Source organism: Notamacropus eugenii, chromosome 5, assembly GCF_028372415.1.
Source record: "Notamacropus eugenii isolate mMacEug1 chromosome 5, mMacEug1.pri_v2, whole genome shotgun sequence".
Lineage (NCBI taxonomy): Eukaryota > Metazoa > Chordata > Mammalia > Diprotodontia > Macropodidae > Notamacropus > Notamacropus eugenii.
The window spans coordinates 130338480-130350706 of NC_092876.1; positions in this window are offsets into that span (position 1 = coordinate 130338480).

Here is a 12227-nt window from a genome sequence, read left to right on the forward strand (position 1 = left end):
TGAAATCAAGTGGGGGGGGGGGGGAATTGTGAAGAGAAATGAGAGCAATGCAAGAAAATCATGAAAAGCGAGTCAACAACTTGAAGAGAGTCTTTCTTTACAGGTATTTTATGGGCTGTGGGAGAAGAGCTAGAATATGTGCATCTTTCTACTCCACCATCTTGACTCCGCCTCCATGACTCCACCCTTACTTTCTTGTAGGGCAAGATAGATTTCTATATCCCATTACCTGTATGTCTTATTTCCCAGTTGCATATAAAAACAATTTTTAACATTTGTTTTGTCATTCCTTCAACAACAAAGGAAACCTCCCAAAAAAATGCTGAAGAAAATAACACCTTTAAAAACTGGCTAACACAATTGGCAAAAGAAGTCCAAAATGTCAATGAGCAGAAAAATGCTTTTAAAAGCAGAATTAGTCAAATAGAAAAAGGAGGCTCAAAAGCTCATCGAAGAAAACAGTTCTTTAAAAATTAGAATGGAATAGATGGAAGCTAATGACTTTATGAGAAACCAAGAAATCACAACACAAAACCAAAAGAATGAAAAATGGAAGATAATGTGAAATATCTTATTGGAAAAACAACTGACCTGGAAAATAGTTCCAGGAGAGACAGTTTAAAAATTATAGGCCTACCTGAAAGCCATGGTGAATAAAAGAGCCTAGACATTATTTTTCAAGAAATTATCAAGGAAAACTGCCCTGATATTCTTGAAACAGAGGGCAAAATAAATATTGAAAGAATCCACCGATCACCTCCTGAAAGAGATCCAAAAAGAGAAACTCCTAGAAATATTGTAGCCAAATTTAAGAGTTCCCAGGTCAAGGAGAATATATTGCAAGCAGCTAGAAAGAAACAATTTGAGTATTGTGAAAATACAATCCGGATAACACAAGATCTAGCATCTTCTACATTAAGGGATTGAAGGGCTTGTAATATGATATTCCAGAAGTCAAAGGAACTAGGATTAAAACCAAGAATCACCTATCCAGCAAAACTGAGTATAATACTTCAGGGGGAAAAAATGGTCATTCAATGAAATAGAGGATTTCAATGAAAAGAGCAGAGCTGAAAAGAAAATTTGGCTTTCAAACACAAGAATCAAAAGAAGCATAAAAAAGTAAAAAGGAAAGAGAAATCACAAGGGACTTACTAAAGTTGAACTGTTTACATTCCTACAAGGAAAGATAATATTTTTAACTCTTGAAACTTTTCTCAATATCTGGATAGTTAGAGGGAATACACACACACACATGCCTATGTGTGTGTGTGTGTGTGTATACATATATATATATATATATATATATATATATATATATAGAGAGAGAGAGAGAGAGAGAGAGAGAGAGAGAGAGAGAGAGAGAGAGAACACAGGGTGAATTGAAGAAGAAGGGATCGTATCTAAAAAAAATAAAATAAAGGGGTGAGAGAGGAATATATTGGGAGAAGAAAGAGAAAGGAAATGGGGCAAATTATCTCTCATAGAAGAGGGAAGAAAAAGCTTTTCCAATGGAAGGGAAGAGGGGGGAGGAGAGAGGGAAAAAGTGAAGCTTACTCTCATCACATTTGGCTCAAGGAAGGAAAAACAGGCACACTCAATTTGGTATGAAAATCTATCTTACACCACAGGAAAGTAGGGGAGAAAGGGATAAGCAGGATGGGCAAATGGGAGGGGGGAGCAATTAGAAGTAAACACTCTTGGGAAGGGACAAGGTCAAAAGAGATAATAGAAGAAATGAAAGGCAGGATAGGATGGAGGGAAATATAGTCTTACACAACATGACTATTACGAAAGCCATTTGCAAAACTACACATATATAGCCTATATTGAATTGCTTGCCTTCTCAGTGGGGATGAGTGGGGAGGGAGGAAGGAAGAGAAGTTGGAACTCAAAGTTTTAGGAACAAATGTTGAGAATTGTTTTTGCATACAACTGGGAAATAAGAAATGCAGGTAATGGGGTATAGAAATTTATCTTGCCCTACAGGACAAGAGAGAAGATGGGGAAAAGGGAAGGGAAGGATGTTACAAGGGAGGGCACATTGGTGGAAGGGGCAATCAGAATGCAAGGTGTTTTGGGGTGGGGGAAGGAGAGAGATGAGGATAAAATTTGGAACTCAAAATTTTGTGGAAATGAATAATGAAAACTAGAAATAAATAAATTTTTTTAAAAAAGAAAAAAGGGGGAAGGGGATAAGAATGAGTGATACAAGACAGGGCAGACTGGGGGAAGGGGTAATCAGCATATATGACATCTGATGTGGGGTGGAGGGGAAAGATGTAGAGAAAATTTGAAACTCAAGTAAATAAGAAATTACGAATTGGTCTATACTTAGTTTCTCCCAGACTTTCCAAGTTTCCCAACAATTTGTGAGTTCTTAGCCCAAATAGCTAGGATCTTTGAGTTTATCAAATACTTGTTTACTGTGCTCATTTCCTTCCATATTATGTATTTTATTGCACTCTGCTTCAGTCTAATTCATATGTAGCTGTGTAAAATAGCTCTTGATTTCTTTTATTTCTCCTTCATTTATTGTTAATTCACCTTAAAAAATTTTATTCTAGTAATTTGGTTTGCTTTTTTCTTCTTAATCAAATTAGCTAGTGACATCTGTTTTATTGTATCTCTCCCTATTCCCCTCTCCCCCCCCCCAAAAAAGTTGCTGATTTTATTTATTAATTCAATTTTTTAAACTTTCAATTTCTTTAATCTCTCCTTTGATTTTCAGAATTTCTAGTTTTTTAGTTACGAGTGTTTAATTTGTTGATTTTGGTTTTTTTTCCAGTTGTATACTCAATTCATAGTACTTCTCTTTCTTTTATTGATGAAAGAATTTAAAGAGGTAAAGTTTTTTTTCCTAAGTACTTCTTTGGTTGCATTCCACAAATTTTGGCATAGTCTCCTTGTTGTCATTATTATCTATAATGAAATGATTGTTTGTCCAGTTTGTTCTTTGACCTACTCATTCTTTAGGATTTATTTAATTTCCAATTATTATCTTTGCTTCAAAGGCTCTTTAATGAATTTTTTTTTTTGCATTATAGTTGGCAAAAGAGTTAATATTTCTGATTTTCTGCATTTATTTGTCTGGGACATGGTCAGTTTTTGTTAAAATGTCACATCCAGCTGAAAAATAGGTATATGTATTTTGATTCCCATTCAATATTCTCAAGAGCTCTAAAATGTCTGACTTTTCTAAAATTTATTCAGATTCTTAATTTCTTTCTCATTTACTTTTTGGTTAGATTTATCTAGGGTTTCCCCCACTGTTACAGTTTTACATTTCTTCCTATAATTCACTTAACTTTTCCTTTAAGAATCTAGATGTTATTATATTCCATATATATATTAGTATTGATATTAATTTATTGTCTATGATATACCCCCCCTTTTGTTTTAGCAAAATAGAGTTTCTCCGTTTCTTTTAATTAGGTCTGCTTTTGCTTTTTCTTTGTCTGAAATCATAATTGCTACTCTTGCCTTTTTTTTTTAACTTCAGCTGAAACATAACAGAATCTGCTCCATCCCCTTATTTTAACTTTGTATTTTTCTTTTTCAAGTGTGTTTTTTGTAAACAACATATTGTTGTATTCTCGTGTCTAATATTGCCTCTTCTTTTTAAGGCTGAGTTCATTCTGTTCACAGTTATGACTGTAAACTATTTTCTTCCATTCTGTTACATTCTACTTTTCTTTTATTTTTCCCTGTCCCCCTTTTATAACTCTGTTTTGCTTCTGATTAATGTCTCCTTTAATCCAAACCTTCCTCCTTCTTATTTCCCCCCTTTCCTCCCACTTCTCTGTTGGGTAAGCTGTATTTGTATACTCAATTATGTATATTTGTGTTTGGTGCAAGTGTTGTCGTTCCCCTTAACTATCCCTTCAATGTTATATAAACTCTTCTTAGTATACTCCACTCAAGTAAGGTAATTTTCTCCACTCTTCCTCTCCTTTCTTTCTCTCGGTACATTCTTTTTCCCAACCTTTCCATTCCTCTTCTGAGCTCATCCAAATATACTAGAATCACACTCATGCCCTCTGCATAATTAGACTAGAAAAAAAAGGAAAAATGCAGAATGACATTCAGTGGCCAATCCTGTTTGCCATTTTGTTTGCCTATCAGACTGGGCATAAATCCCATTTTCCGTGACCTGGCAGGACTGAATGGTCAATAACTTTTCAAAGGTTTGTGATTCTATTCAACTGAATACAATTAACATTCAGTAAGCCCCTGTGACCAAAGCCCTCTGCTTGGACTAAAAATATTGAGTTACAAATATGTCTCTTCCTCCAGGAAACAATCTAAAGCAGGGGTTCCTCATCATTTTTGTGTGCTTTGGAGTACTTTGGCAGTCAAGAACCTTTGGACTATTTAGAATAATATTTTAAAATAGATAAAATAAGTAGTAAATTTCAGTTAGAGATTAATAAAGATTAAAAATACAAATTTTTTTTATTCAAATTCACAGGCCCACTGAAATCTAGTTACAGATGCAAGGCCTGTGAATGAGGGTTGGGGACAGAATAAAGGCGGCTTCCCAATGAGCCCCTGACTTCAGCAGCTTGGTTGGGAACTTGCTGACTGGGAGAGAAACGTTGCTTTCCTGACCAGCTGAAGTAGCTTCTAGAAGCTCATTAAAAGAGAGCTGAATCCAGCTCTATGAAGAGCTAACCAGGTTTATTGCTCTCTAATGTCATGTACAAGATGAGAGGGGGAAACCTCTTAGGCATATATGTTACCCTCTCTGTTGTGAGGAGAAACAGAAGGAGAAAGATAGGTCTACAATTTGTTTTGCAGTGAGCTGGCTTGAAGGTGATTGGACAAAGCAGAATCCCTTACTATTTGCAAATATGAGGAGCTTGGCAATTTTCTGAAGAGAATTGCTTGTCACTACAAGAGTGTAACGTTTTCTCAGTTACCCTGTTAAGGGTTGCTGTGAGTAAAAAGAGCCTGTTAGTGCTTCCTTAGAGGAACAGAGGAAAGAGAAGTGGCTTTGCATTGCTCCTGAAGGGAGCAAGGACATCAATGCCCACATTTCAGATTAGTGAATTGCCCCAGGTACATGACTGCGTCCCAGCTAGGTTTAGAACTGTGCGACCACTCTTCACCAAGGACGCTCCATGCATTGATGGGAGAGCATGACCCTGGTTTAGGAGTGAACTGTGTTTTGATTATTCCTGCTTTTGCTTTCTATGGAGTACATGTTTCATTATTCCTGATTTTGACTTGCATTGATTAAAGTTATGATTATTTCTGCTTTATTCCCCTAAATAAATATTATTGCTTTATTGTTAAGCAAATATTGTATATTTAAAGGTTAATGCTGTCATTTCCTTCCACCCCAACTCCTTTGTAGAGGGGATGGGGAAAAGTATGTGGGACATGGCACTTAGATTTTATTTTCAGTATATTAATTGGTTTTGCTATTTAATTCATTTAAAAAAATGTTTACTCTAAGTAATGGCTTTCTTGGAGGGGAAAGGGAGAGAGATATAGGAGGAAGTTTAGGTGATATAAAATAAAAGTTATCAATTAATTTTTTTTAAGTTACTGGTGTCAGTGACTGATTTTTTTTTTTATAACTAGCAACTTAGGAGCTACAGGGAAATCAGAATAGTAACAGGAATGTATCTCCTCCACATTACCATTACCCCTAGGATCCTGAATGTAGTATATGTCAGCAGTGTGGCATAACCACCTCTGGGAACCCTAGACTCAGCAACATGAATACAGGTTAAGTGACTGGACCAGCTCAGAGAGTGAGAGTCTGTACCACACCTGGATTATATATATGCAATTAATTGTGATATGAGAAACTATTTTTCATTTAGAAAGCCAGGGGAAAATTCATGGAAGAGGTGGTACCAGAGGTATACATTCTTAGTAACTTGTTGTAAGGATTAAATAGGAGACTTTCTTGTTGGCTACATGAATCTGTGGCTTTGCACATGTTTCCAAGGAGATGGACTTGGGAAATATCTCCATTAGCACCTTATTGCTTTTGAAGTAAAGCCCAAACTCATCTGTCAGTCATCTAGTGTTAGCCTGCCTTCTGAGCCTTCTCTGTCTCAAAGTAGATTATTCTTTGCTCCTAAAAATCAACTGTGCTCTCCCGCCTGGAACCCTTACTCATAGTCTACCATGCTTGAGATGTCTTCCATGTCTTCATTTGCTGAATTCCTACCCATCCTTCTCCAGGAAGCCTTTATTGATCTCTCCTTCCCTCTTTTTTAATGCCTTCCCCTCTAATGCCTTCATCTATTATTCATGTGTCCTATATGTACCTATTTATATACACATTGTTTCCTCTATTCGGATGTAAGTTCCTGGAGACTTGCAGCTGAAATGGCTGCCAAAAGTGAGGCAGACTACCTCTCACATACTTAGTCCATCAAAAACCCTAAAAATCAGAGTGAATATTGATAAAGAGACCCAAATAAAACTTTTCATTGGATGTATAAGTGACTTTTGAAACCCAGAACTTCCCCCAAAGTCAGCCAGAACCTACAGGAAATAGGAAAGGGGACCAACAGAAAAGTCACACAAAGATGGAAGTCCCCTAGAGTGACCAGAGATACTAAATGGCTACCCCAAGAAAAGGTCAGGGTAGTCAGAAACCCACAATGGACCTTGGAAGTGAAAGGGAGCAGCAGCAACTATTGGAGTTGCAGCAGTGCTTAGACCAGGACCTCCTCAAAGGTTCCAAGATGTCCTTGCACTCTGTTCTGAGATACCATTCAGGCCCCTGAACATCTAGCACTCTGACCTCCAAGACCTAGGGGGGCCCCAACAGGTGGAAGTGGAGATTAGCGCATAAGCCCACATGACTCATGACCTATCAGAACTGATTTCCACAGCAAAAGTGCAACAAGAGGCAGAGCCTGGCCCTGGCATAAGGCCTCAGTTCAAGAAATAAGATTGGAGAGATGACTAAACAGAAGACGCTAATGACAACAAATAATTCTTGTAAATCCAGAGATACCAAAACTCTGACTCAGAAGGAGTATCTCCATTAACAATGGCAAACAAAGACTGTGGGGGGAGGGAAGGATTTCAGAAAAGGAGAAGGAGGAGAAATAAAAGGAGGAGGAAGAATAGGAGTGGAAGGGAGAGGGAGACATGAGAAGCCCTGGAAGAAAAAAATGGAAGGAGAATACATGGCTTAGAAGAGAAAATAGTAAGTCTTACAACTCAAATAATGGATTTTCTAAAAATTAAAATAGGTCTTATAAAAACCAATAACTCCATAAAACAGCAAGAAACACTACAATAAAATTAGAAGACTGAAAATGTAAGATACCTTATATAAAAAAATAGCTGATACAGGGGAAAAAAAAGGAATGATAATTTAAGAATCATGGAACTCCCTGAAAATGATGATTAAAAATGTCTGGAACTATATTTCAAGAAATCGCAAATGAAAACTGCCCAAATATAGTAGAACCTGAAGACAAAATAAAGATATAATTCTGAAAGAAACCTCTAAAGGAAAAGTTCCAGAAATTTCATAGTCAAAATTCAAAGTTTCTACATCAAAGAAAAAAGTACTGTAAGCAGCCAAAAAGGAGTCCAAGTACTAAGGAAACCTGTTAGGGTCATCATCAATAGTTTTCAACTAGAATACACTATTCTAAAAGAAAGAAGATGTGAACTTACAACCAAGAATAATTTACCCTGCAGAGCTGAATATAATCCTACTTGGAAGGTGGGGTGGAGGGAAACTTTAATGGAAGAGGAAGACTAATAGAAGAGGTGACTTTCAAGCATTTCTGTTAAAAAGACCAGAGCTGTGTAAGAACTTTGAAATTCAAGACTCAAGAAAAAACTAGAAATGTTTAATTTATTTAAGCAACCTGGGAGCTGTGAAACGATAAAGTGCTAACATTCTAAGAGAATCAGATGAAACAAAGTGTCCCTTCAGAATCTTAATGTCTTCAAAAGGTTAAGGCAACATAATTGTTATAAAAAAAAGTTAAGAAAAGTTAAAACAATAATTTAAAAAAAGAGTACCTTTGGATCTATTCTGAAGATTTTTGTGGGGGAAAGATAAAGGATGGTAAAAGAAATACATTGATGGATAAAAGAAGAAGGGAGTGGAACTTGCTATTTCAAATAATTGGAGGATATGAAGAATATACAAACATGGAAAAGGGGGTGTGAATTAAAGAAAAATTGGAACCTCAAAGAAAAACTGGAGAATGGCTGAACAAGATGGAATACATATGCAATGGAATAGCAACGTGATATAAGAAATTATGAAAGAGACACTTTCAGAGAATCCAGAGAAATATAAACTGAAGTAAAGTGAGCAGAACAAGGAGAACAACTTATACAAGGACAAAAACACTGAAGAAATCATATCAAAGCAATGACCAACTATGTCTCCAAAGGACTGATAATGAAACATGTTAAGACAGAGAGGTGATTTATTCAAAGTGCAGGAAGAGATAGATATTTTGGGACATGGCCACTGTGTAGATATATTTTGCTTGATTATTATGTTTAGCTGTTAAAGATTTTTTTTTTCCTATTTTTAATGGGAGGGATGGGAGAGAGGAGCATTTGCAAATGCCAAAAGAAGGTCATTAAAATATGTTAAGTACATAGAAACCCAAAGAAATCGAGAAAAGGATTTATATATATATAGAAAAATACTTATAGAAGCTCTCTGCCTAGTAGCCAAGAATTGGAAACTGAGGGGCTATCCATCTATCGGGGAAATGGCTAAACAAATTTTGGTATATGGATGAAATGGAATATTTTTATGCCATGCAAAATGATGGACGATTTCAGAAGAATCTGGGAAGACTTTACATACTGGTGCAGAATGAAGTGTGCAAAATTAGGAGAACAATTTACAGGGTAACAAAAAAAATATGAAAAACTTTAGAACTCTAATTATCATAATGACAAATCATGAACAAATTTCAAAGAATGAAGATGAAACATGCCACTCACTTCCCCATAAAGAGGTGACAGGCTTAAATTTCAGAGACACATTTTCAGACACTGCTAATGTGGGGATTTGTTTTTGAGTTTTTTTATTTGTCAAATTTGCTCAATGAAAGGGGGTGATAGTGGGAAAGACAGATGCATAAAAATATTTGTTACTTGAAAAATAAAAATAATAAATTACTTTTTTAAGTGTACAGAAGAGAGTGGAAAGAAATTTCGAGAGAAGCATAAAAAGAACAGCTTTGAAAATAACATGTTGAATTTATAAACTTTTGGAAAAGGGAAGAGACATGAAGCAGAGAACACGGTTTCATATACAAGCCCTCTTTTATTTCTTGCTGTATATATGGAAATGTTCATTTTTGTTGGTATTTAAGTTCAGAATAAAAATAGAATTTAATGAACGTAAGCTCTGTGCTTTTTCTTTGGATCTCTAGGACTTAGTTACAGTGTTTATGTGCCATGTTTAATTAATGTTTGTTGTCTTGTTTGAGTGTCTCAACCCTGTGAAGCAGGTATTGCTAGCATTAGCCCTAACTTACAGATAAGGAGAGAGGTTTCTAAAGGTTAACCCACTAAATATCTAAAAATAGTGGAATCAGGATTTGAACCCAGGTTGCCTGGCTCCAATCCAACCAGCACTTTTTGCTATACCATGCTGCAAATTTCCTACTATTTTCACCTAGAAATTCTGGTTTAGAGCATAAATGGTAGAGTAGAAGGAAGTACATCTCAGCTTTCCCAACAGAATTCATCCAAAAAACATATAGAAAATACAGCTGACCAAGTCCTGATCCGGAAATCCAAGAGAAAAATCATAATGAGTCACGTTTCCAGTTCTGGTAAACAGAGAGGTCTGTGCTTAGTGGAGATGGGGGATCTAGCCTAGGGCATGCTGAGAAGAGCATTCCAGCACACAGGAACTAAGAGAAGACAGATAATACAACATGGCAAGAATACATTCCTGGCCCATACCGGAAGATCATGAACTTATGGAGGATGTGAGAACAGACGCCAATTGGCAGCTCTGTCTCTCGCTCCCCATTTCCAGGTCACAGATCCAGAGAAGATTGAGAAGGGAACCTGCAACTAGGGGTGGCATTCCCATGACGAGTAGTCAAGGGACTTGGACTGTGTACTGAGCAAGGAACAAGTTCAATAGCAAGCTCTGACTTTAGAAGGTGAGTGGGGTCTCAGTTGTAGCTTCCAACACAGTCTGAAGATTGCAGAGGAATAGCCAAGGAGGATTCCATAGTCCTGTTCCTCTAAATCAGTACAACTTTCCAAGTGGCTGATAGCAGCTGAGTCTAGTAGTGAACTACTGGAAGTTCCAAGCAGGAGTAAGCCAACAGGAGTGTTGAGCAGACCCAAATTTGGTTCAGGAACTTGTAGAGCTCAGATCAGGAGGGCAGTGATCAGACTTTGCCTTAGATCATGCCACTTTGGAAGCACTGAAAGCTTGCAAGTCACCAGCCTGGGTTATCCCCAAGATTCTGGAATAAATACAATACTCAATACCCTCTAAAAGTGGAAGGACCCAAGAAGTCAAAAACTCAGCACAGATATTCCACCAGGGTGACATAGAAATATAATCTGGTGACTTCCTAAAATCCCAAAATGAAATCTCCCAGGTACATGATAACCAGAGTTTGCAAGCCAAAGAAAAAACATACTGCCAGCACCTAGTCAGAAAGAAAGAATTCAAGTACTGAAGAGTCACAGTCAGTATCAAACATGATGTAGGAACCATCACTATAAAGGAGCACAGAACCTGAAATGTGACACCCAGAAGATAAAAGATATAGGCTTATCTATATAACTTACCCAGAAATCAAATAACTTACCCAGAAAAACTGATTATACCTACACAGAGTGGGGTAAAGACTTTGAATAAAAAGGGGTCTTCAAGCATTCCTCATGAAAAGATCAGAACTGAACTGAAACTTTGAAATGCAAAAGGGTCAGAACTATTTTCACCTAGACATGCAAATAAAATTTGAGAGGTCTAAAAATGAAAGATTATAGGATGTGATTACAGGTCCAGAGATGAAAGGGTCATCCCGTTCAAACCTCTTATTTTATAGATGAGGACACTGAGATGCCCAGGGTGGCTACATGATTTAGCCAAGACAGTAAGCATCAGAGGCAGTATTTGAATCCAGGTCATCTGACTCTAGAACTGGTAGTGTTCTTCATCTTCTTCCTTAAATCCTTTCCTCTCCCAAATCTTTCTGTTAATGTCACCGATCTCTCATAATTGCAAGCTCAAAAATTTGGAATTATCTTCACTTCCTTCCTCCAAGTTAAGAAGTCCTTTTGTTTCTTTTCTCACAACCTTCTTCACATCGATTTTTGCTCTATACTCCCATTACAACTGCCTTACTTCAGACCCTCATCTCTTCTTGACAGAATTTAATTTCAGTACCTTCTTACTAAAACATCAGTCTTTCTGTCTGTTTCTCCCCTAAGCAAATTTTACACTACCTTGAGTAATTTTTCTACCTGAATATTCTAATTATCACTCTAGTCACAAGATCATAGATTTCCGGATAAAAAGGACCTTAGAGGTCATCATGCCCAACCCCCCTCTGCTTAGAAACTGTTCCCTTAAGGGTCTCCCCACTAGCTATAAAGTGTAAACTCCATTTCAGGTGTTCTACAAGCTGACTCCAACTGCACATTCTGTGTCTGTTTCCTCAACTATAAAATGAGGAGATTGGACAAGATGATCAAGTTCTCTTTCCCCTTCACATATCCTGCATCCCATCCAAACTAGCCTACTTCGTATCTCATTTTTATCCTGCCTTTTCCAACCTCTGCTTTTGCTCAGTCTCCAACACCTGGACTGGACTTCTACTGTTGCCCTTCCTCATCCTCCGTTTCAAACTGTTCAAGTCTTTTCCTTCCACCAAGCCTCCTCAGGGTCTTCCTTCTTCCTGAAACTTTCTTTGCTCAAGAAATCTTTAGTGGTTCCCCACTGCCTCTAGAATAATACAAACCACTGAATAGAGAATTTAAGTCCCTATACAATCTGATTCCCACCTACTTTTATTTCATATTGCTACCCTTCATAAATTTTACATTCTGGAGAAACTGAACAATTATCCATTGCCCAAACTTGACACTGTCTCTGCATTTGAATAAGCTACCCTCTTCTTCATCCTTCTGTGGCTAGAATGCATTCTCTTCCTAAGACCAGCTACTCAGAATCCTCACAATCCTCCTCCAAAACTCAGCTAGCTTAAGTAAACTCAGTTCTTCCATGAAGC